Source organism: Chrysemys picta, chromosome 13 (assembly GCF_011386835.1).
Source record: "Chrysemys picta bellii isolate R12L10 chromosome 13, ASM1138683v2, whole genome shotgun sequence".
Classification (NCBI taxonomy): domain Eukaryota; kingdom Metazoa; phylum Chordata; order Testudines; family Emydidae; genus Chrysemys; species Chrysemys picta.
Window position 1 is genome coordinate 14,047,363 of NC_088803.1, and position 26,120 is coordinate 14,073,482.

At 42.9% G+C, this 26,120-nt stretch overlaps 2 pseudogenes; one reads left to right on the forward strand and one right to left on the reverse strand.

Moving 5' to 3' along the window:
- The window catches only part of LOC135975143 (paired amphipathic helix protein Sin3a-like), a 365,185-nt pseudogene that overhangs the window by 323,330 nt on the left and 15,735 nt on the right, over nt 1-26,120 (reverse strand).
- LOC135975448 (olfactory receptor 5V1-like) lies at nt 9,763-10,707 on the forward strand (annotated as a pseudogene).

Sequence of the window (26,120 nt, forward strand, 5' to 3'; positions counted from 1 at the left end):
CACTGAATAACTTTTTGGGATAACCCAGGTTGACCCTGGGGATCTCTGATTTTTGTTCCTTAACACCAGCCCTTGTAAGAGTCCAAACACTAAAGAGAGAACCATTTCTTCTTGTGAGCATCTTTACATGCCCTTCCCCCAGAGTTCAAACTGATGGGATAAGAGCTTCTGCATGTAACTTCTTCATGGATGGATGGGGCAGTCAACAGAGCTTTGTCCTATAATGGACCATTTAGTCTTGATTGTCCTTCTTGATGGACTGGAAAACTATTCTTCCTGCCTAGTTTCACAAGTTCAGAGCAGGCATTTTTACAATTATAAAACAAAATGTACATATTACCTTATAGCATGGGATATAGACATCACAAATAAGAGTCACACATGCAGCCACTTAAACACTAAACACATCTTTACAAGTCTAACACCTGTCTTGAAGAATATTAACATACAGGTGAGCTGGTCTCAGAGGTGCGGGAACTAGGGGTGTTGGGATGCTGCAACTTTTCAACATCCTTCTCTAATTGTGGGCACCAGAACTGGACACACTATTCCAGCAGGGGTCTCACCAGTACCAAAGAAAGAGGTAAAATAACCTCTCTACTCTACCCAAGATTCCCCTATTTCTGCATCCTGGAATCGCATTAGCTCTGCTGGCCAAAATATCACATTGGAGCTCATGCTCAGCTGATTATCCATCATGACCCCCAAATCTCCTTTTGTATATGGAAATAATAGCACTGCCCTGCCTCACAATCACTGTCCATTACCCAGAGCAGATTCACTGGGACAATGTATAATTGTTATTAGAAACATGGGCCAATGACTCAGCTGGTATAATGCGGTGCAGTGCCATTGTTTTCACTGTAGAGGCAGTGATTCACATTATCTAAGGATCTAGTCCAGTATCTAGAAATGAATCAATAAATAAAATAAATCAAAGCATATAGAGCTTTCTGGGTCTGTCATATTACCCATTGCGAAATTCTCATTCATTACTGATGCAGAACACTGTTACCTTTCTACACAAGAGATTCTTGTCCCAGAGGAAACCAGAAAGTATTCGGACTCCCCAGAAGTAATTAACTCTTGCTCTTAGAGTCAGATGAATAAAGGATTTTATTTTCCAAGAGGAGAGGGATTTATTTTTCCAAGAGAAGGTAAGTATATAAATTTGATCAACACCCACATAGAACCCCCTCACCCTGCAGGAGCTGACTTTGGAGGGTAAAGTGTAGCTGATGGTGTTACATGTTGTATTTGTGAGACACAGAGAGAAAGAGAGAGAAGGAGACAGAGAGAAATAAGGGAGGGAGATATTAACTAGATAAATAGATAGATAATGTGTATGGGGAGAGAGAGAGAGAAAGATTTATCTTTCAGGGCTATATGGTGATAACAAAGTCACTACAACTAGTACTTTACCCCCAGTTCCATTATATGTTATATACATTATTTATATATACATTATATATAGTTCCATTAACTTCAGTAAAAAGAACAGGAGTACTTGTGGCATCTTAGAGACTAACAAATTAACTTCAGTGGCATCACTAAGTAAAGCGCTTTTCAACTTCAGTAAGGGTGTCACAATAAATCTGTCTCTTTGTCTATCTATGTCGGGGAGTATGCATTACAAGTCCGAAGGTCATAGAATCATAGAATATCAGGGTTGGAAGGGACCTCAGGAGGTCATCTAGTCCAACCCCCTGCTCAAAGCAGGACCAATTCCCAACTAAATCATCCCAGCCAGGGCTTGATCCATGATCTCTTTCTGGAAGCTAGGTGAGTTTGCTTTTATTTTACTCCTCTTTAGTCTGTTACATCTATAGAGGTTTGCTCCATTTCAAAAGAAACTCTTATCTGCAAACACTGAACCTTATCCTCAAAATCTATATCTCCCTGTGGAAACTAGCAGGGTCTAGAGCCCGTCAGCCCTTCTCAGGAACCAGCCAGGATTGCAAAGCCAATGTTGGATAATATAACTCATCAGAGCCAGGGGAGGCAGCAGCCTGAAGTTTCTTGCTCAGAAATCCTTGGATTTACTGGCAGAGGGATTGTCATTCTGAGAGAGACCTCAGTCTCCTAGGAAGGTGGGTCTTGTGCTGAAGTTGACCTCTCTATGTATCGGAGTTCCATGGCTGTAAAATAACATTTTCTTTCTCTGTTTATTGGGGCAGGTACAGACAAGCTTTCTAGGGCAGGTCCTGTATGTCAGGCAATGCCTAAACGTATAGCAGCATGTAGAGTACAGTACACATGTAGTTACATGCCAGAGTGAAAGTCAGGCTGTGCCCATGTGTAATTGTGATGATGCTGCAAAGAAAGGCTCCAGCATTGGGAAGGCAAGTGGGAAAGGTTCCTGCAGGGGGGCGGGGGGGGGGGGGGGGCAATGGGGCCATTATCTCAGTTGGGGGTCCCCTGGTGCTAAATAACAATAATATGAAGACTCATAAGATATCAGGAGGAGGAAGATGACAACTACTGTCCAAAATATGCCTCTTGAAAATGAATGCACATTTGTATAACACAAGGTTTCAGAGTAGCAGCCGTGTTAGTCTGTATCCGCAAAAAGAAGAACAGGAGGACTTGTGGCACCTTAGAGACTAACAAATTTATTAGAGCATAAGCTTTCGTGGACTATAGCCCACTTCTTCGGATGCATATAGAATGGAACATATATTGAGGAGATATATATACACACATACAGAGAGCATAAACAGGTGGGAGTTGTCTTACCACCTCTGAGAGGCCAATTAATTAAGAGAAAAAAAAAAAAAAAACTTTTGAAGTGATAATCAAGCTAGCCCAGCACAGACAGACAGTTAGATAACAAGTGTGAGAATACTTACAAGGGGAGATAGATTTCAATGTTTGTAATGGCCCAACCATTCCCAGTCCTTATTTAAACCGGAGTTGATTGTGTCTAGTTTGCATATCAATTCTAGCTCAGCAGTTTCTCGTTGGAGTCTGTTTTTGAAGTTTTTCTGTTGTAATATAGCCACCCGCAGGTCTGTCACTGAATGACCAGACAGGTTAAAGTGTTCTCCCACTGGTTTTTGAGTATTTTGATTCCTGATGTCAGATTTGTGTCCATTAATTCTTTTGCGTAGAGACTGTCCGGTTTGGCCAATGTACATGGCAGAGGGGCATTGCTGGCACATGATGGCATATATCACATTGGTAGATGTGCAGGTGAACGAGCCCCTGATGGTATGGCTGATGTGATTAGGTCCTATGATGATGTCACTGGAATAGATATGTGGACAGAGTTGACATCGGGGTTTGTTACAAGGATAGGTTCCTGGGTTAGTGGTTTTGTTCAGTGATGTGTGGTTGCTGGTGAGTATTTGCTTTAGGTTGGGGGGTTGTCTGTAAGCGAGGACAGGTCTGTCTCCCAAGATCTGTGAGAGTAAAGGATCATCTTTCAGGATAGGTTGTAGATCTCTGATGATGCGCTGGAGAGGTTTTAGTTGGGGGCTGAAGGTGACAGCTAGTGGTGTTCTGTTATTTTCTTTGTTGGGCCTGTCTTGTAGGAGGTGACTTCTGGGTACTCGTCTGGCTCTGTCAATCTGTTTTTTCACTTCAGCAGGTGGGTATTGTAGTTTTAAGAATGCTTGATAGAGATCTTGTAGGTGCTTGTCTCTATCCGAGGGATTGGAGCAAATGCGGTTATATCTTAGAGCTTGGCTGTAGACAATGGATCGTGTGGTGTGTCCTGGATGGAAGCTGGAGGCATGTAGGTAAGTGTAGCGGTCAGTAGGTTTCCGGTATAGGGTGGTATTTATGTGACCATCGCTTATTAGCACAGTAGTGTCCAGGAAATGGACCGCTTGTGTGGATTGATCTAGGCTGAGGTTGATGGTGGGATGGAAATTATTGAAATCATGGTGAAATTCCTCAAGGGCTTCTTTTCCATGGGTCCAGATGATGAAGATGTCATCAATGTAGCGCAAGTAGAGTAGGGGCGTTAGGGGACGAGAGCTAAGGAAGCGTTGTTCTAAGTCAGCCATAAAAATGTTGGCATATTGTGGGGCCATGCGGGTACCCATAGCAGTGCCGCTGACTTGAAGGTATATATTGTCCCCAAATGTGAAATAGTTGTGGGTGAGGACAAAATCACAAAGTTCAGCCACCAGGTTAGCTGTGATATTATCAGGGATACTGTTCCTGATAGCTTGTAGTCCATCTTTGTGTGGAATATTGGTGTAGAGGGCTTCTACGTCCATAGTGGCCAGGATGGTGTTTTCTGGAAGATCACCGATGGATTGTAGTTTCCTCAGGAAGTCAGTGGTGTCTCGAAGATAGCTGGGAGTGCTGGTAGCGTAGGGTCTGAGGAGAGAGTCTACATAACCAGACAAGCCTGATGTTAGGGTGCCAATGCCTGAGATGATGGGGCGTCCAGGATATCCAGGTTTATGGATCTTGGGTAGCAAATAGAATACCCCTGGTCGGGGTTCTAGGCATGTGTCTGTACAGATTTGTTCCTGTGCTTTGTCAGGGAGTTTTTTTAGCAGATGGTGTAGTTTCTTTAGGTAATCCTCAGTGGGATCAGAGGATAATGGCCTGTAGAATGTGGTGTTAGAGAGCTGTCTAGCAGCCTCCTGGTCATATTCCAATTTATTCATGATGACGACAGCACCTCCTTTGTCAGCCTTTTTGATTATGATGTCAGGGTTGTTTCTGAGGCTGTAGATGGCGTTGTGTTCTGCATGGCTGAGGTTATGTGGCAAGTGATGTTGCTTTTCCACAATTTCAGCCTTTGCACGTCGACGGAAGCACTCTATGTAGAAATCCAGTCTGTTGTTTCGACCGTCCGGAGGAGTCCACGCAGAATCCTTTTTTTTTTTGTAGTGCTGGTAGGGAGGATTCTGTGGGTTAGTATGCTGTTCAGAGGTATGTTGGAAATATTCTTTGAGTCGGAGACGTCGAAAGTAGGATTCTAGGTCACCGCAGAACTGTATCATATTCATGGGTCTGGAGGGACAAAAGGAGAGGCCCCGAGATAGGACAGACTCTTCTGCTGGGCTAAGAGTATAGCTGGAAAGATTAACAATATTGCTGGGTGGGTTAAGGGAACTACTGTTGTGGCTGCTTGTGGCATGTAGCAGTTTAGATAGTTTAGTGTCCTTTTTCCTTTGTAGAGAGGCAAAGTTTGTCTTGTAAATGGCTTGTCTAGTTTTTGTAAAGTCTATCCATGAGGAAGTTTGTGTGGAAGGTTGGTTTCTTATGAGAGTATCCAGTTCTGAGAGCTCATTCTTAATCTTTCCCTGTTTGCTGTATAGGATGCTGATCAGGTGATTTCGCAGTTTCTTTGAGAGTGTGTGACACAGTCTCTCAGCATAGTCTGTGTGATATGTAGATTGTAATGGATTTTTTACCTTTAGTCCTTTTGGTATGATGTCCATCTGCTTGCATTTGGAAAGGAAGATGATGTCTGTCTGTATCTGTACGAGTTTTTTCATGAGGTTGATGGATTTCCACTCCATACGGCTAAATGCAGTGCCTTGCATAATGAAAGGTTTCAGAGTAGCAGCCGTGTTAGTCTGTATCCGCAAAAAGAAGAACAGGAGGACTTGTGGCACCTTAGAGACTAACAAATTTATTAGAGCATAAGCTTTCGTGGACTATAGCCCACTTCTTCGGATGCATATAGAATGGAACATATATTGAGGAGATATATATACACACATACAGAGAGCATAAACAGGTGGGAGTTGTCTTACCACCTCTGAGAGGCCAATTAATTAAGAGAAAAAAAAAAAAAAAAAAAAAACTTTTGAAGTGATAATCAAGCTAGCCCAGCACAGACAGACAGTTAGATAACAAGTGTGAGAATACTTACAAGGGGAGATAGATTTCAATGTTTGTAATGGCCCAACCATTCCCAGTCCTTATTTAAACCGGAGTTGATTGTGTCTAGTTTGCATATCAATTCTAGCTCAGCAGTTTCTCGTTGGAGTCTGTTTTTGAAGTTTTTCTGTTGTAATATAGCCACCCGCAGGTCTGTCACTGAATGACCAGACAGGTTAAAGTGTTCTCCCACTGGTTTTTGAGTATTTTGATTCCTGATGTCAGATTTGTGTCCATTAATTCTTTTGCGTAGAGACTGTCCGGTTTGGCCAATGTACATGGCAGAGGGGCATTGCTGGCACATGATGGCATATATCACATTGGTAGATGTGCAGGTGAACGAGCCCCTGATGGTATGGCTGATGTGATTAGGTCCTATGATGATGTCACTGGAATAGATATGTGGACAGAGTTGACATCGGGGTTTGTTACAAGGATAGGTTCCTGGGTTAGTGGTTTTGTTCAGTGATGTGTGGTTGCTGGTGAGTATTTGCTTTAGGTTGGGGGGTTGTCTGTAAGCGAGGACAGGTCTGTCTCCCAAGATCTGTGAGAGTAAAGGATCATCTTTCAGGATAGGTTGTAGATCTCTGATGATGCGCTGGAGAGGTTTTAGTTGGGGGCTGAAGGTGACAGCTAGTGGTGTTCTGTTATTTTCTTTGTTGGGCCTGTCTTGTAGGAGGTGACTTCTGGGTACTCGTCTGGCTCTGTCAATCTGTTTTTTCACTTCAGCAGGTGGGTATTGTAGTTTTAAGAATGCTTGATAGAGATCTTGTAGGTGCTTGTCTCTATCCGAGGGATTGGAGCAAATGCGGTTATATCTTAGAGCTTGGCTGTAGACAATGGACAACCCCCCAACCTAAAGCAAATACTCACCAGCAACCACACATCACTGAACAAAACCACTAACCCAGGAACCTATCCTTGTAACAAACCCCGATGTCAACTCTGTCCACATATCTATTCCAGTGACATCATCATAGGACCTAATCACATCAGCCATACCATCAGGGGCTCGTTCACCTGCACATCTACCAATGTGATATATGCCATCATGTGCCAGCAATGCCCCTCTGCCATGTACATTGGCCAAACCGGACAGTCTCTACGCAAAAGAATTAATGGACACAAATCTGACATCAGGAATCAAAATACTCAAAAACCAGTGGGAGAACACTTTAACCTGTCTGGTCATTCAGTGACAGACCTGCGGGTGGCTATATTACAACAGAAAAACTTCAAAAACAGACTCCAACGAGAAACTGCTGAGCTAGAATTGATATGCAAACTAGACACAATCAACTCCGGTTTAAATAAGGACTGGGAATGGTTGGGCCATTACAAACATTGAAATCTATCTCCCCTTGTAAGTATTCTCACACTTGTTATCTAACTGTCTGTCTGTGCTGGGCTAGCTTGATTATCACTTCAAAAGTTTTTTTTTTTTTTTTTTTTTCTCTTAATTAATTGGCCTCTCAGAGGTGGTAAGACAACTCCCACCTGTTTATGCTCTCTGTATGTGTGTATATATATCTCCTCAATATATGTTCCATTCTATATGCATCCGAAGAAGTGGGCTATAGTCCACGAAAGCTTATGCTCTAATAAATTTGTTAGTCTCTAAGGTGCCACAAGTCCTCCTGTTCTTCTTTTTGTATAACACAGGCTCTGATTTTCAGGAAGATTAAAGGCCAAAGACTAGAAGCCATAAAAAAATAGACAAGTTATTTTATGTAATCACATAGCTATGAAAAAGGTTATTATCCCAGAGGAGTAGAACAGTCAAGAAATCTAGAACAAACTTCTATAGAACACTTTGGATCAGGTGGTTTCACTGCCTGTCTATTTGATTCAGTTTGGTTAAGAAAATGTAGCCAAAACACAAAGCCTTGGTTGATTTTTCATCACTTTGTAGGCAAGTTATCTTCCTGCTAACCATTTCACTCAGGCTTTAGAAAAGGTTTGGTTTTGGAAAACTGAAAACTAAACATTTCTATGGAAAACTGATTTTCTTTTGAAATCCTTTTGTTGTTGTTTTCTGTGTTTGAAAAGATGAATAAAAACCATCTTTGGGCTTTGGAAACAGATTTTTTTGTTCATGTTTTGGAGGGTCAGATTTTCACTGTAAAAATGGGAAATTTTGAAAAAAATATTTTTAAACAAAAATACAATACATCATCACCCCAGGTACATTGCCTGTTTATCAGAGATGCTGAGCACGTTGAGATCCCATTGATATCCATGGGGATTTGTGGGTGCTTTACGTCTCTGAGCATCAGGTCAATTACCGAGTTGCCTAAATGCAGATTTCAGTGCCTAACTGTAGGCACGCAAGTTAAAAAGTGTTAGTCAATCATTTATAAGACATGTCAAATATTTGTGCTGTTTCCTCAGTATGGCTCTAGAGACTATTCAAAAGGCAAAGACTCTGTCCTGAGGAACTTATAGTCCAAATTAGGACAGGATGAGAACTGGTGTCCTCATTAGGGAATGGAAGGGAAGACAATGGCTGTAATAAGAAGAACACATGATTACTTTTGTTAGTAACACGTGCATGCTGAGGATTTCATAATCAATCAGCTAAACAGAAAGAGCGCTCTGACAGGCATCCATAACTGGTCGCAGAACAACAGATTTTGGCCCTGGTGCTGTAACTGGATCTGTACGAATGGACTCCTGTGCCTGTCCGGAACCCCATTTACCTCAGCGGGACCCCGCACATGGGTGCAGGGGTCCATCCAGCAAATCCAGCTCAATGAAATGGGCTGTGAAGTGCTGTTCTATTCTGCCATTTGCTTATCAATGACACTTACTTTTCAACCAATCCCATCCTTCAGCTCACGTCATCTCCATTCCTTTCAGCATCTGTTGAGGTTACTGATCGAAAACGAGATGGAGAGACAGTGATGCTAAGGGAGTTTGAGAGAGATTCTCCTCCCTCTAGTGTGTCATCAACCAAAATGTCTACTGGGATTGATTTTTTATGTCAATGGGGTTACACAGATTTGGTTGACGGCAGAATGTGTGTAGACAATGGGGTCAAATATGTGTTAGAATTTCAGACCAGGATGCTCAGCAATTTCTGAAAATCAAGCCCCTTTATGGTTTCTCAAGTCAACCAGCAAATTTGAGAAAATCAAAATCACCATCTACTTTGGCAAATCTTGGCCAATAACATTACGCTAGAAAGAGAGAACACATTCTGATGTACATATCCCATGTTTAATGTCCAGGGTTGGAAACTAGTGAAAAACATCTTCGATTTGCAAACCTATCACTTATCGAGCTCAATTCACCACTGCCCATTCCACTCAAGTCATTGCAGTTGTGCTGGGGAAAAGCTAGAGTAACACAGGAGTTAATGAGACTTATTTATACCAATCACTGACACAGATATTTACTATGCCGCTTTCACAAAGTTATCTGACCAAAAAAAGCAGTGATCGGAAGGTTATTTTCAATTTAGATTCTTAATACTCTTTGTCCACCTGTAAGCCAACACAGTGTACTGGATGGATAATATGGGATCTGGTTTAGAAGAAAGGGCTGTACATGAGGTTTCTAAAGGAAGATCTCTCTTGTATGGCTCACAACACGAGAAATGGGGTCAAATAGGAGAACTAATTGGACACGGTGTTGACACCAGTGTAATCAAAGAAAATATTTGTGTAAATCCACATGGAATAGGACCCACTTTATTTTTTATCCAACTTAGAGTGTTGAATTAGAAATGTGAATTTGTCCATCTGAGTCCCCTTGGCTTTCAAAATCTCACTTGTGTTCTATCTATCTATCTATCTATCTATCTATCTATCTATCTATCTATCTATCTATCTATCTATCTATCTAATTGAATTTCCATAACCTGCTATGTTGGTTAATTTCATTTCTTTTTCTCTTCATACAGATCACTAAATGTGAATGGAAAACCAAACCAATGTGAATGAATTTATTCTTGTGGGACTTTCTAATTACCCGGAACTTCAATTTTTCCTCTTCCTGGTGTTTTTAGTTATTTACCTAATCACCCTGTTGGGGAACATGATGATTATGCTGGTGATAAGGGCTGATCCTCAACTCCAAACTCCCATGTACTTCTTCCTGTCTCCTTTGTCCTTTGTTGATATCTGTTATTCCTCAGCCACTGTCCCTAAGATGTTGGTGAATTTCCTAGCAAAGCACAAAACCATTTCTGTCAATGGCTGCCTTGCCCAGATGTTCTTCATCCTCCTCTCAGCTGGCACTGAAGTTTTTGTGCTCTCGGCAATGGCTTATGACCGATACACTGCCATATGTCACCCATTGCATTATGTGGGGACCATGAACAAACGAGTGAGCAGACAGTTGGTGGGTGTTTCTTGGATAATGGGACTCTTGTATTCACTGGTCAACACTGTCCCTGTGTTAAAGTTACACTTCTGTGGGCCCAATGAAATCAGGCATTTCAGCTGTGAGCTCCCTTCGCTACTACAACTATCTTGCACCGTGACCTTGACCAATAAAATAGCTCTTCTTTCTTCTGCTGTGATATTTGGTTTCAGCTCCTTCCTCTTCACCTTGGTCTCCTACATTCACATCATCTCCACTATCCTCCGAATACGCTCCTCGGAGGGAAGACGTAAAGCCTTCTCTACATGCAGCTCCCACCTCATTGTGGTGGTTTTATTGTTTGTGACAGCTCTTTCCCAGTACATGAAACCCAGCTCAGTCACTTCCCTGGTTCTAGATGAACTCTTCTCCATCCAGTACAGCATCTTGACCCCCATGTTGAACCCCATCATCTACAGCTTGAAAAATAAAGATATGAAAACTGCTCTGACAAGAACACTAGGGAAAATTCAAGTTTCTCATGCAATGTAACCATTTCTAGGTTTTATCATTTTCAATAAAATTAAAATATAAATTGAAGAATTGTGGGAACTGCACTATCTAGATATTTTGAGGTCTTTCAACTGGTTGACACTGATACACAATTGGCAATCAATTTAGTCTAGATCAGGGATCAGCAACCTTTGGCACGCGGCCCGTCAGGGAAATCCACTGGCAAGCTGGGATGGTTTGTTTACCTGCAGCGTCCGCAGGTTCAGCTGATCGCAGATCCCACTGGCCACAGTTCGCCGTTCCAGGCCAATGGGGGCTGTGGGAAGTGGCACGGAGCAAGGGATGTGCTGGTTGCTGCTTCCCGCAGCCCCCATTGGCCTGGAACAGTGGGAGCTGCGATCAGCCAAATCTGTGGACGCTGCGGGTAAACAAACCGTCCCGGCCCGCCAGCGGATGTCCCTGATGGGCCACGTGCCAAAGGTTGCTTATCCCTGGTCTAGATAAAAGCACTCATGCAAACACAGTTTATAGGGCCAAAATGTTAGGTGCGATAAACAGAAGTATCTCAGTTGGCTTCAATTGAACTATTTCAATTTACACCCGCTGAGGACCTGGCTCATTATGTTGATATCCATCCTTGATTTATTTCTACTTAAAGCAATGTAAGCTTTGGGGTTGAGTAGCATTAAATTTGAAAATCAACGTGCAAAGAGTCCAAACACTAGGGATTTAGACTGAACTTGAACTGGCATTGAGTATAGTTTGAGCTAAGGCATGCTAGGTAAACCAAAATTTTCACTTGATTTTTAGCCTAGCCACAACTCCACAAGATAAATCAAGCGATATGATTTTACCCTGTATCTACATTAGGAAAAAAGTGTCAAAGTTAGATCGGTTATAACGATTATGTGTTACTCCAGGGCCTTAACCTTAAGACATCCTTCCTAAAGGGCCTAAGGGAGTTAGGTGCTGAAATGTGGCCCTGGATGTTACAGTGAAGAAAGCAGGTGTTAGGAGTATTAGTGATGATAATGTAATATTCAGGCCTGTATATCTGCCTATATTTTGGGTCTTTTTGCCCATTTGACTTTTGATATTTTTATATCCTTAAAACACTGATATCCTGGTGAACAAAGAATAAAGACACTGTGTGTTACATCTGCCCACAAGAAGATGAGTTGAAAAGAGATAAGAGATAGAGTTGAAGTGTTGCTGGGTAGAGTGGGAGTTCAATATATGAGCTTACACTTGAAGGACAGTCCTGCCTCAACTCCTCTTCCTAGATAAGATCAAGCAACCAGTCAGAAGGGGTGAAGGGGATAGGGTAGGGGAGGGTATAAGAAACACTAAAAGCCAAAGAAATGCCTTTTCCTGACTGAAGCACAACCTCACTCCTTAACCCCGCATGGGATACAAAAGAGGTTCCATATACATTAATGGAGTCAGAGATTCCGAGGTCAGAAGGGGCTATTGTGATCACCTAGTCATCCTGTAGAGCACAGGCCATAGAACTTCCCCACAATAATTCCTAGGACAGATCTTTTAGAAAAAAATCCCATCTTGATTTAAAAATTGCCCTTGATGGAGAATCCACCATGACCTTTTACAATTGCTACAGTGGTTAATTACTTTATTAAATCTTACACCTTATTTCCAGGCTGAATTTGTCTAGCTTCATCTTCCAGCCACTGGATCATGTTAGACCTTTCTGTGCTAGATGGAATAGCCCATTATTAAATATGTGTTGTCCGTGTAGATACTTATAGACTGTAACCAACTCATCCCTTAACTTTCTCTTGCTTAAACTGAATAGTCTGAGCTCCTCGAGTCTATCTCTATAAGGCATATTTTCCGACCCTTTAATCATTTTCAGGGCCTTATCCAATTTATCAACATCCTTCTTGAATTGTGAACACCAGCAATGGACACAGTTTTCCAGCAGCATCCTTAGATACATTCTTATGCTTTATTCAGATAGGGCCTAATCCAACTCACAGAAAAGCTAATGAAATTATTTCCTTTGAGCTATGAATTGCCTGTTGTATGACAGGCTTGAAGCAGAGTCTAGTCTAGTAAGTAGAATCCAGAAGACCTAGGTTCTACTCCTGGGTTCTGGTTCTGTCACAGATCTGCTGTGTGACCTTGGGCCAGTCACTTCCTCTCTCTGCACCTCACTTCCCCTCTCAATCTTTGTCTATTTTGTCTATTTAGATTGATAAAAATATGGGATAGAGATTGTCTTTTCCTATGTGATTCTCCAACACAATAGGGTCCTGTTCTCAACTGGGGCTTCTAGACACTACTGTAATGCATGTCATTATAGGCCATGTCCTATTATATATTTGTATAGTGCCCAGCTGTGCTGTGCAGCCGGGAGGGCTCCGCTCCGGTCGGCGGGGAGGGAAGGATGAGGACTGCCCTGCCGGGCTTCCTACCGGGAGGCCGGGGCAGAACAAAAAAAGAAAAAGCGTCTGTGCCGCCCTAGGATTGGGCCAAATGCCGCCTCGTTCAATCTGCCGCCCCAAGCACCAGCTTGCTCGGCTGGTGCCTGGAGCCAGCCCTGGTAATGGGCCACTGGGAACAGGGATGGTGTAGTTCTAATGGCCAGGGCATGGGGCTGACACTCAGGCATCTTGTTCACTGTGACCTATATATAAACCCCTTAGGACAAGAACTGTGTCTGTACATTGCTTGTCACACTGTGGCCTCTAGGTGGTGCTATTGTACATTGCTCTACAGCCAAAATGCTTCTGAAATAAATGTAGTCAAGCTGTAATAATTCTGGGTCACTGAGAACGAAAATGATGCTTAAAATTGTTGATTGGCTCTAGTTTTCAAGATATGCTATTGGGTCAGTATATACGACCCTTGACTTGGGAATGGCGGAGGATAAGTGAGTTATAAAGGGAAGGGATCTCAATTTAAACCAGAAATGACTAAAATACATCTTTGACTGGATCTATGAATAAATCTATGACTGGGTTTGGACAGTACTTGCTTTTTAGGCAAAACAATGAATGATGCAATCTGAAGCTGGTATTGCGTCATACATGATATGAATTGCATCATGTTATTCCTAGAAGTCATGGATGATGCAATCATAATGAAGCTTACATCACTCTGCTGAACAAATTGCCCTATATCAGCTCTAGAAATCATACAGTGTCGTGCTCTCTTATTTGTCAGTGTTTGATTTTGCAAAGGGACACATTTCTGTTTAGCCAAAGTGAGCAGAGATGCCTCGTACTTGTGTGAACAGTGCAGATAACTTCTGCTATGTTTGTGGTGAAGTGACTTTTGCATCACAAAAGCACAGTATAACCACTATGGTTAAGAAAGCCTAACCCCTTTATTTTGGCTGCAAAATTGGAGATCAGGACAAGAGGTGGGCCCCACACAAATGCTGCAACACTTGTGCAACAAATCTTCTCCAGTGGTTGAACAGGAAAAGGAAATCTATGCCTTTTGCATTGCCAATGATTTGGAGAGAGCCAACAGATCATACCAGCAATTGTTACTTCTGCATGGTGCCTCCAGATGGGAAAGGTGTGTCAAAGAAGAAAAAGTGGACTGTGCATTATCCAAACATTCCATCAGCTATACGCCCAGTACCCCACGGAGAAGGACTGCCGGTTCCTGATGCACCACAATCATTCTCACTTGAGTCAGACGAGGATAAGGAAGAGGATGAAACTTTCTGGTCCTTAACCATCAATGTCACAAGACCCACATTTTCTCCCATCCTCCTCCTCTGAACCACACCTCATAACACAAGGTAAACTGAATGACCTTGTCAGGGATTTGGAACTACCCAAGAGTAAGACAGAGCTGTTGGGCTCCAGACTACAGCAGTGGAATCTCCTGGCAGGTGATGTTAGGGTTTCCATGTTCCGTGACCGTCAAAAGCCTCTTGTCCCATTCTTCTTCATGGAAGGTGATCCTGTAGCCTGCAACAACATCAATGGTGTGATGGCAGCCCTCAACATCGTTCACGATCCAGATGAGTGGAGACTGTTCATTGATTCCTCGAAGACGAGTCTTAAAGCTGTTTTACTGCATAATGGTAATGTTTTGCCATCAATTCCAGTTGGTCAAGCAGTCCATATGAAGGAAACCTATGACAACATGAAACAACTTTTGAGGTGCATAAACTATGACCAACATCAGTGGCAGCTTTGTGGCGATTTGAAGGTTGTTGCTCTCTTGCTTGGTCTGCAGACTGGATACACAAAAAACTGCTGTTTTCTCTGCAAATGGGATAGTCGTGCAAGAGATTCCCACTACATCAAGAAAGATTGGCCACTCCGACAGTCGTTTGAGCCTGGGAGGAAAAGTGTTCAGCATCCACCACTTGTTGAATCAAGGAAGATTTTGTTACCACCCTTACACATCAAACTGGGTCTGATGAAGAATTTTGTCAAGGCCATTGACAAAACACAAGCAGCTTTCAAGTACCTCCATAGAAAATTTCCAAGGTTAAGTGAAGCTAAGATAAAGGAAGGTGTCTTTGTTGGTCCTCAGATTCGTGAACTTCTTCGAGATGATGCATTTGACCATGCACTGCGTGGCAAGAAAAAGACGGCATGGAAAGCCTTCCAGTTAGTGGCAATAAATTTTCTCAGAAACAACAAGGCAGACAAGTACAGGTTGTTGGTGGAAAACCTCCTCAAGGCATACAAAAGCCTCGGTTGCAACATGTCACTAAAGATACATTTTTTGCACCCTCATCTAGATTTTTTTCCACCGAACTGCAGAGCAGTGAGTGACGAGCACGGCGAGAGAATTCACCAGGACATTGCAACAATGGAGAAACGTTATCAGGGCAAATGGAGCCCATTAATGCTTGCAGACTATTGCTGGACAGTAACAAGAGATGCTCCATTTAATGAATACAAGAGACAAGCCAAGAAGCTCCGAGTAGACACTGAATAGGACTAAACTATGTACATAAACGTTTTTTGCCTTTTGTTTCATAATAAATTTTATTTATATAACCCTTTTGCTGATTTTAAAGTGTTACATAAACAGGACAGGTGACATATTATCATGTAAAGCAACCATAAACACATGAAAAGACCTAGGTTTACAATTTATGATTAAAACTCTACTATCTACACAATATACATAGACATAAAATGTAAAAACGTAAATATCTTAGAAACAGTAGCCAGTTGTTTTAATGGTCATATTTGAATTCAGCACATCAAAATACATAATAAATAGCACATTTTATCTCTGAAGCAAACGACTTCTCAAAAATTGTAGACCAGTGTAATCAGAGCAACCAGCAGTGGCCTGTTAGCGAACACATACCTGTTAGCTTAGTATATACCCCACGATATGAATCCCTGGCAGTTACACAAGCCTAATTAGTTTCAGAGTAGCAGCCGTGTTAGTCTGTATCCGCAAAAAGAACAGGAGTACTTGTGGCACCTTAGAGACTAACAAATTTATTTGAGCATAAGCTTTCATGGGCTACACCCCACTTCATCAGATCCATAGAATGGAACATATAGTGAGGAGAGATATATACATACAGAGAACATGAAAAGGTGGGAGTTCCCTTCCCAACTCTAAGAGGCTAATTAATTAAGATGGGCTATTGTCAGCAAGAGAAAAAAAACCTTACACACCATTACACACATTGAATCTATTTCCCAATGTTAAGTATCCTCACACCCTCTTGTCAAACTGTCTTAAATGGGCCATCTTGATTATCACTACAAAAGTTTTTTTAAAGGGGGTGTCTATACTGTATAATGGGCACCAGGGGCACCAGAGTGTGGGGCTGCTGGAGGGTCAGGCAATGGTCAGAAATGATGTCAAAGACTTTGCTTTTTCAGCTCCTGCAGCTTTACGCTTTCTTGTTCGTACAGAGCAGTGTATTTCCCTTCTGTCAGAGCCAATCCTGAGCCTCAGAGCAGTGAGGAAAATTAATTAATACTAAGGGAATTAATTACTCCAACAGTGTAACTATTTGTTACAGCTAATATACTGCCCGCCCTATGCTCGAGAAGGTGGCCAAGGTCAGGAGATGTGCTTGGACCTGGTATGGTCCTTGATCATTTTCCATTCATCATTGTTCAGAGTGGGCTTGATTTGCAAAGGGGCTGAGGTCTCATTGACTTCAGTGGGAGTTGCAGGTTTCAAATGTTGCTGTAAATTAGAACCAATGGCTTGATAAGTGTCTGGAGAATAAAGCCACAAATAATTCACCTGCGGGAGCAGAACCTTTTCCCGCTAGGCCCCGAATAGACATTTCATGCAGAGCAACATCGATGATGGAACGGCCTGTAACTGTCGCCTAATAACATTTCCCTACGGAGCTAGTGCTGTAGTTTGTGTCTTTGAAAAAACACGAGATAATCTCTTCCAGGGCCGGCTCCAGGTTTTCTGCCGCCCCAAGTGGCAAAAAAAAAAAAAAAAAAAAAAAGCCGCAGCGGCGCGATCGCACCCATTCCACTCTTCAGTGGTAATTCGGTGGCAGGTCCTTCGCTCCGAGAGGGACTGAGGGACCCGCCGCTGAATTACCTCCAGTCGGAATGGTGGTGGTGGAGGGTCTGGCTGGAGTCAGGGGACAAAGAGACTCGGCTGGGGCGGCGCATGACTACCATGATGGGTTGGAGAGGCTGAAGATCCTCACTGGAGTGAAAGAAGATAGGAGCCGAAATGACTGGACAACAGAGTATACGATTCACATAAAGTAGAATAAAAAATAGAAAAAATAATACATTTATAAAAAGTGCAAAATATATTTAAAATAGTAATAATGAATAAAATACAAAAATATTAACAGACTTATAAAAAGTAAAATAATAAAAACTGAAAAATAAAAGAATTGTAAAATACATAAAAACCATAAAAGGGGAAATAAAATAAAATGAAACTTAAAATATATATAAACAACAATAAAATCAAAAAGGAAATACACGTAAAATATATTAAAAAGGTAAAAATATAACTATTACAAAAAAACACACACACAAAAAGAAAGAAAAAGAAGTACAATTGTAAAACAGAGGATGAGAGTCCATGGGGCTTTTGCTCCTATATCATAGGTGAGGAGCTTTGGTGTGTGCCCCTGTGTCCCCCTCTCTGCCCCCCATGTGGACAGGGCTAGACAGCAGTCTCTCTCCGGCCATGCGGCCACCCCAGCCTGGGAGTGAGGGGCGGTGCCCTCCCGGGCTTCCGGACCCACAGACAAAGCCCGGGGGGGAACCACTCACATTTATACTTGCTGGACACAAGGCTCTTGCTCGTGTTGTACAGGAGGCTAAGAGACCCCCCTGTTATACACTGAGCAATGAGGGCTCCCTCCGTGTGGGTCAGAGGAGAGACCCTGCGCTCCAGGGATGAGGTAGCTGGTGGACTGACCCCTCAACCACCAGGCACCTCTTCCATCAGTGGACGGTGACCCTGACTCCGGGAGAGACTCCGGTACAGCGAGAGAGAGATGGGGTGTCCCTCGGCTGGGCCCCCTGGGGCAAGATTCAGCCCAGCCGCAACGGGATACACAAGGTATTAGGTGGAAAGGGGAAGGAGAGAGAGAGCCAGGCTGGAGGCCTTCGGGCTCTGCTGACCTCTCTGAACCAGCCTGAGTGGGGGCCCTCGGGGCTTTTCCCAGCGTGTACCCAACTCCCACAACCTTGTGACACAGGTCCGGGGCAAGCCTTCGGAATGAGGGGAGAGAAAAGGGCAACGCTGCCTCTGCCCAGGCTGTGCAGGGAATCACCCCGCCCTCCTGGAATTGCCCTTTGTGCATCCAGCTGGGATTGTAGCTCACTGAGACTTCCAGAGCCTGGCCCCAGTGTGGTCACACTGTGAGGGAGAACAGAAACATCTGCCTTTAAAATTCAACTGTATCTGGGGTGACCACACCTGTATTTCAAGTTCCCTAATAGAGGACACTGCTGCGGGGGGGTGGGGGGGTGAGCTGAAGGGGGTATTTAGGGGTGCTGGGGGTGTGTGTGTGTACTGGGAGATGGCATTTGGGAGGTGCTGGACAGAGTATTTGGGGTGTGTAAGAGCAGGGGCGCCTCTTGGGACTGGGGGACCTCCCGCAGGCATGCCTCTGAAGGTAGCCTGACTGCCACCCTCAGGGCGACCGGCAGGCCGCACCCCGTAGCTTGCCGCCCCAGGCAGGTGCTTGCTGTGCTGGTGCCTGGAGCCACCCCTGACAGTGAGGTGGCAAAGTTTGCAGATGATACTAAACTACTCAAGAGAGTTAAGACCAAAGCAGATTGTGAAGAACTTCAAAAAGATCTCACAAAACTAAGTGATTGGGTAGCAAAATGGCAAATGAAATTTAATGTGGATAAATATAAAGTAATACACATTGGAAAAAATAACCCCAACTATACATACAATATGATGGGGGCTAATTTAGCTACAACTAATCAGGAGAAAGATCTTGGAGTCATCATGGATAGTTCTCTGAAGGCGTCCATGCAGTGTGCAGCGGCAGTCAAAAAAGCAAACAGGGTGTTAGAAATCATTAAAAAAGGGATAGAGAATAAGACAGAGGATATCTTATTGCCCTTATATAAATCCATGGCATGCCCACATCTTGAATACTGCGTACAGAGGTTCAGAGAAGGGCAACTAAAATGATTAGGGGTTTGGAACGGGTCACATATGAGGAGAGATTAAAGATGCTAGGACTTTTCAGCTTGGAAAAGAGGAGACTAAGGGGGATATGATAGAGGTATATAAAATCATGAGTGGTGTGGAGAAAGTGAATAAGGAAAAGTTATTTACTTGTTCCATAATATAAGAACTAGGGGCCACCAAACGAAATTAATGGGCAGCAGGTTTAAAACAAATAAAAGGAAGTTGTTTTTACACAGCGCACAGTCAATCTGTGAAACTCCTTGCCTGAGGAGGTTGTGAAAGCTAGGACTGTAACAGGGTTTAAAAGAGAACTGGATACATTCATGGAGGCTAAGTCCGTTAATGGCTATTAGCCCAGATGGTTAAGGAGTGGTGTCCCTAGCTTCTGTTTGTCAGAGGGTGGAGATGGATGGCAGGAGAGAGATCACTGATCATTACTGAATTAATGTATCTTGACTTTTACAAATTTCTTATCTGCTTATGTTAAATACTAAGTTATACTGTTGCTTGTTAGTGTGAGGTGTAGGTTAGCATGAGTGCACAGAACACTGGGAAGAACATACGCTAATTCAGTTTGTAGAACTGCCGTGTATTCACATAATGGGGTGTATACTAACTTAATACATGTGTTCGCTGACAGGACACGGCTTGTTTCTCTGATTATTATTGTATAAGGGCCACACCTTTGCTAAATTAATTAACAAAGCAGAGATGAGAGCATTTATGTGGGCTTTACATTCTTTATCAAATTGTGTACATTGTTGGGAGTGTAGAGTGGGAAACCGAGTCACATGTCCATCCAATTTAGGCTTAATCAGTTTTGCCTTTATTTAATACAATTTAAAACAGAATTAATCTTACTTATAGTGTCTGGACATACATTTCTGCCTCACAAGTAATAACAGAGAAGACAGAATAAGTGAATGTTCCCAAGTTAAGACATTCTGGGGCACTGAAAAGTCCTTCCTTCCTCCATGACGTCAGTCCTCCTCACCTGCCTGGATCTCCTGTTCGGGTCCTTCGGTTTCATTCGTCAATTTCTGATCCAGCATTTCTCCAGCCCATTTTTATATGTATTTTCTTATTTTTTATGTATTTTACATATGTATTTTATACATATTTTTACATATGTACATATGTTTTTGTATATATATACATAATTTTACATATTTTATACATATTTTCATACATTTGCACATTTTCTATTGCTTAATTTTCCTCCATTCTTTAGTCAACACATTATCCATTGAATTTTACATAACCTGTTCATTAATTATGAACAAATGTTAATCATCTAATATCTACAATTTTCTTGATGTAGAGTGCTTCTTTGACTCGGGAATCACCAGGTGAAACTCTCTGCCCTGCGTTAAGCAGAATGTCAGACTAGATGATCAGCATTGGTCCCTTATGGCCTTTTAATCAATGAATCTATGATATACGCCATGATCTGTTAGCATAGACTGCTGAACCTGTGCAAAATGCCATGGAATTCAAGAGCCAGCTTCAAGAGTTGTTGTGTGATCTGATCAGGTTAGGCATTGAAAGATCCATCAGAGTCTTACATAGGAAACTGTTCATAAGTGCTGAGAAATATTATTTAAAATTAGGCAACAGGGAGCACCGGGGAAATCCATTAGACAGCAAAAGAAAACTCAGCCCAACCCAACCCAAATCCTAAAATGCTGCAATGGACCGACAGAGCAGGAAAAGGAAAAGCCTAAATGGAGTTGTCTGTAGAGATGGTTTGGATTTTTCCATCATTAAAATTTTGGTGAAAATTGTAAAATTTGCAAAAACCAAGGTGAACATTTTATGAAAGGATTTCCATTTTAAGCTTCTTTTTTCTTTGACATTCCAGATATTGAAGATATTTAAAATTTGGGGTTTTTTGGTAACACAAGTTTCTCTTCCCATTCTCCTGATAGGTTTACAAGTCCAATTTTTTCAAATGGCAACATTTCAATTAAAAAGTGAGGGTCATCGGCAGTAATTCAACAAAACATATATTTATTTCCCTCATTCCCCCTGTTTTAAGTAAGTCTAATTTTCATTCTCTGTTTTCGCCGATTGTGTGAAAAGATGCTCCTCTCTACTGTTTTCCTAAAGGCTCCCTTCACGTCTTTGTTCCTCAGAGTGTATATTATGGGATTCAATACAGGTGCTGCAACTGTGATCACGAGGGAAATCATTTGATCACTCTTTGGGGTGGAGATAGACTTGGGCCTCAGGTAGGTAAAAAGGTCCATTCCGTAGAACAAAGTCACCACCCTGAGATGGGAGGAGCAGGTGGAGAAGGCTTTATGCCTTCCCTCTGCCGTCGGCAGCTTGAGGATGGTGGAGATAATGCAGATGTAGGACAGGGCTATCAACAAAAAAGGGCCCATAATGAACAAAACTGACACAGTCAAGACCATAATCATATTTTTGGATATGTCCTTGCATGCCATCTTCAACACTGGTGGGATGTCACAGAAGAAGTGGTGGATGCGGTTGGAGCCACAGAAGGGCAGACTGAAGATCCAAGTGGTCTGAACTACTTCCACTGAGATGCCGATGATCCATGAAGTACCCATGAGCTGTGCACATGTCTGGCCACTCATGATAGTTCTGTAGTGCAGGGGGTGACATATGGCGATGTAGCGGTCGTACGACATGGCTGCTAAGAGGCAGCATTCACGTCAGGCCCATGATGGAGATGATGTACATCTGGGCAGTGCAGCCCGCGATGGTGATGGTCTTTTGGTCCACCAAGAGGTGAACCAGCAGCTGAGAGACCACACTGCTGGTGTAGCATATTTTCAAGAATGACAGGTTCACCAGAAAGAAATACATGGGGGTGTGGAGTGAGGGGTTTAGCTTTATAAGGAGGATAACAAGCAGGTTCCCCATCAGGGCGACCAGGTACGTGACCAGAAGCACCAGAAACAGAATGATTTGCAGCTTGTTAAGGTTTGAAAACCCCACCAGGATGAATACATCAGAGATGGTCTGGTTCTCTCCAGGGTCACTCTCTGAATAGGTCGTCTGTAAGAGTGGCAAAGAAAGAGACTGAATCTGAGGAATACTAAACATGTGGATGTGAATCAAACAATTCATACTGGTTTCCTTTCTGTTGGGATGCTTCAGACTAAAACCTGCTGCAATTCTATATAGAAATATATAACTGGACCCAATCATCATGAGGCATAAGCTGGTGTAGCCACATTGATGTCAATCAAGCTGTGCCAATATAGGTCAGCTGGAGAGCCGACCACTTTGACACCAGTGGAACTACAGCTGATTTGCAACAGACGGGGGTCTGATGAATTGACTCTAAATGAGCTACATCAGTTTATACCAGCAATGGAGGTATACCAGTTTCCAGCATCGGGGGTTCTATTCTTCTTCTTTGAACACATTTTTTGTCTGTCTCCATGGAAATTAAAAAAGGGATCTTTTCTCCTTTCTGCGTTTCTTTTGTTTTCCCCTCAGGAATGTTATTCTATTCTATAACAATGTTTACCAAAATAAGATTTCGCAAAGAGGGTAATTATTTTTATTTATTTATTTATTTTTGTGGCATCCCAGGAAGCTTCTCAGGAAGGTGGGAGATTAGCATCTTCAAAGTCCTATTGTTCTCCCCAATGGCCAATCCAGACTGATTTCATTCTGTGTGGTGGGCGTTTTCCAGGTGTAAACCACCTTGTAATTGTTACATAGTCAATAGTCCTAAATTCAAATACAGTAATGATACATGCATATAAATAGGATAATCATATTCAGCAGATCATAAACTTTCCAATGATCTTTCACAAGACCCATCTTGCATAATATACATCTTAGATATGCTATAACCATATTATAACATTATTTCTATGAAGAATATGGGGTATAGTGTTTCACACACACATCCATAGATAGATAGATAGATAGATAGATATGAATACAGACACAACCCAGGTGCTCAGAAACACCACTCTAAGATTCTCTGCCACTGTATGGAAAATTCAAATGAAGAAACCAATGACTTAATCCTGGTCCCATTGCAGACTGGGGCACAACAAAATGGACTTCAGTGGGAGAATGGTTGGGGGCTTAAGTCATTCATCAATAGCCTACCTTGTTTAAGAAGAGTAGTTCCCTCTCCCAGCTGCAGACGCTAAGTGTGTTGAAGGAAAGAGAGGTGTTTTTATTTCATTCACTGGCTTCTGGGACCTACTCCCTAAAGGAAATTTCTTGTAATATTCTTCAAAGGAAGAACAATACTGCCTCAACCTGCAACAAAACAAAATTCACTAGGGAAGTCATTTTGTAGAAAGTTGTATCATCAATCATCATCATCGTGTGTATTTTCTAGATGAAAATCATACTAGGATTTACTAACTGTGGTAAATTGTGTGATAAAATTTTGTCTAGAAGAAGGAATGATTTGTCCAAAGCAACACAACACAGAGTCGGGGTTGACTAAGGTACAATGCCCAAGGCTCATGACTCCGGTTCCCCGATGTTCAGATTGTGTGCCCCATTCTTGTCTCAGAACCACGATTAGAACCCAGGAGCTCAGACTCCCAGTCCCAACTGCTCTAAACTTTAGGCCCCACTCCCCTCCCAGAGCTGGGAACAGAACCCAGGAGTCCTCAGTCTTAGACTCCACTGTCCCAATCACAGGGCCCATTTCCCTCCTAGAGGACCAGATCCAAAGCCCATCGAAGTCAGTGGGACTATTCCCTTTTACTCCAGTAAGTTTGCAGTGGGACCAGAATCAGGGCTAGTTCCCAGGAGCATTAGAATAAACTCTGTGTGGAAGCTGAGAGGTGCTGGGGGTAGTGCGCTTCAGGGAGTGGGGTGATGAGCTCAGCTGGGAGCACTCTCAATTCTAAGACAGTGTTGACCCCATTACTCCAGCATGGAAGAAGGAGGCTGTGCTATTGGGACTGTGGTGGGATTCTCAGTTTGAGGCACACTTCCCCCTTAGTCAGTGCTGGAAGCAATGCCCCAGTGTAGCACCAGTGGGCGCTGATCTATAGGGATGGGCCTGGAGGGCTCTGTGGGATGTTCTCAGCTTCATTGATCCCAACGTCCCAGTTCAGCAGTAAGGGGTGCTGTACAGCAGGGAATAGGGTGGAGGACTCATTAAGGGACATTCTCCTCTGTGGGTCAGTGTAACCCCCATGCTCCAGACCAGCTCCAAGGGATGACATGCTGCAAAGAGCTGGGTGGGGTCTCACCTGGTGGGGCTCGGCTGTCTCTTGGTCCATGCTGACCCCTTGTGCTTCAGCAGGGCACCACGTGGCCCTGTGCCGCAAGGAGCAAGGTGAGGGGCTCAGCTGCGGACCATCTCCCATCAGAATGGCTGCTTAGCACAGTGCCCCAGCATGGTGCTTGGGAGACCTCTGCTGCAGAGGGTGGGTAGGGTGGATTAGCAGGGGATGCTCTCCCCTTAAAGTTGGTGCTGACCCTCAGCAACTCATCACAGTGGAAGGGGACACTGTTTCTGGTGGATGTTATATCTTTTGGATGAGCTGTAAATGAAAGATCTTTCCTGACCACCGTGGCCATGAATGAGTCTATGGGGCTGTTTACAAGTGGAGGGGGCAGCAGTGGCACATACACACACATTGAGCATGGCTCATTTCCTCCTGTGGGGGGGACAGTCACTCACTCACTCACATGTGCACGCACATACAAACTGAGGATGGCTCATTACCCCAAGCAGGTAGAAACAGTCTCTCTCTCTCTCTCTCTCTCTCTCTCACACACACACACAGACTCTCACACACACACATGCTGAGCAGGGCTCATTCTCTCCATCTGTGGACAACAATCTGTTGTCTGATCTATTGAATGTATCTTGATCATATTACCAGTTTACTTCCCCTATTCATCATTCTGAAACTTGGTAGGTTCTTGTCCCAAGATCAGGCCCAGTATTATCAGAATCACTGTTCAGTTGGGAACCCCCATGTGCATGGTTGCAACACTCACACTTAGGAGATTACATTATATGGAAAATGGATTTATTAACACAGTTAGGAAATTCACAAACACTCCATCCCAGCACGGCCGTTAGCCATAATACAGAAGGAGCTGAGCATCCCTATACTTACACTACCCCTTGCAAAACAACCCAAAGAGTTAAGTACAGAGGGGTAGCCGTGTTAGTCTGGATCTGTAAAAAGCATCAGAGAGTCCTGTGGCACCTTTAAGACTACCAGATGTATTGGAGCATAAGCTTTCGTGGGTGAATACCCACTTCGTCAGACGCATGTAATGGAAATTTCCAGAGGAAGGTATAAATATGCAGGCAAGAATCAGTCTGCAGATAACGAGGTTAGTTCAATCAGGGAGGAAGAGGTCCTCTGCTGGCAGTTGAGGTGTGAACACCAAGGGAGGAGAAACTGCTTTTGTAGTTGGCTAGCCATTCACAGTCTTTGTTTAATCCTGATCTGATGGTGTTAAATTTGCAAATGAACTGAAGCTCAGTCCAAAGAGAAACCACTGAGCTTCAGTTCATTTGCAAATTTGACACCATCAGATCAGGATTAAACAAAGACTGTGAATGGCTATCCAACTAGCCCAATGAGCCCAATGCTAGCATTTCTCCAGCATTGGGCTCATTTTCATATGTGTTCTCATACATGTTGCTATTCTCAATTGCCCCCAATCTTTATCCAACACATTATCCATTGAATTTTACAGAGCCTATATAGTATTCATGCACAAGTGTTAATAACCTAATGCCTAAAATGTTCTTGCTGAATTTTTAGTTTCTGGAACATGTTGCCCTAGGCCACTCTGCTTCTAAGTTTCTCAGAGAAAGGGAGTTTTTTTGTTTATCATTACATGTATGTAACTCTCAC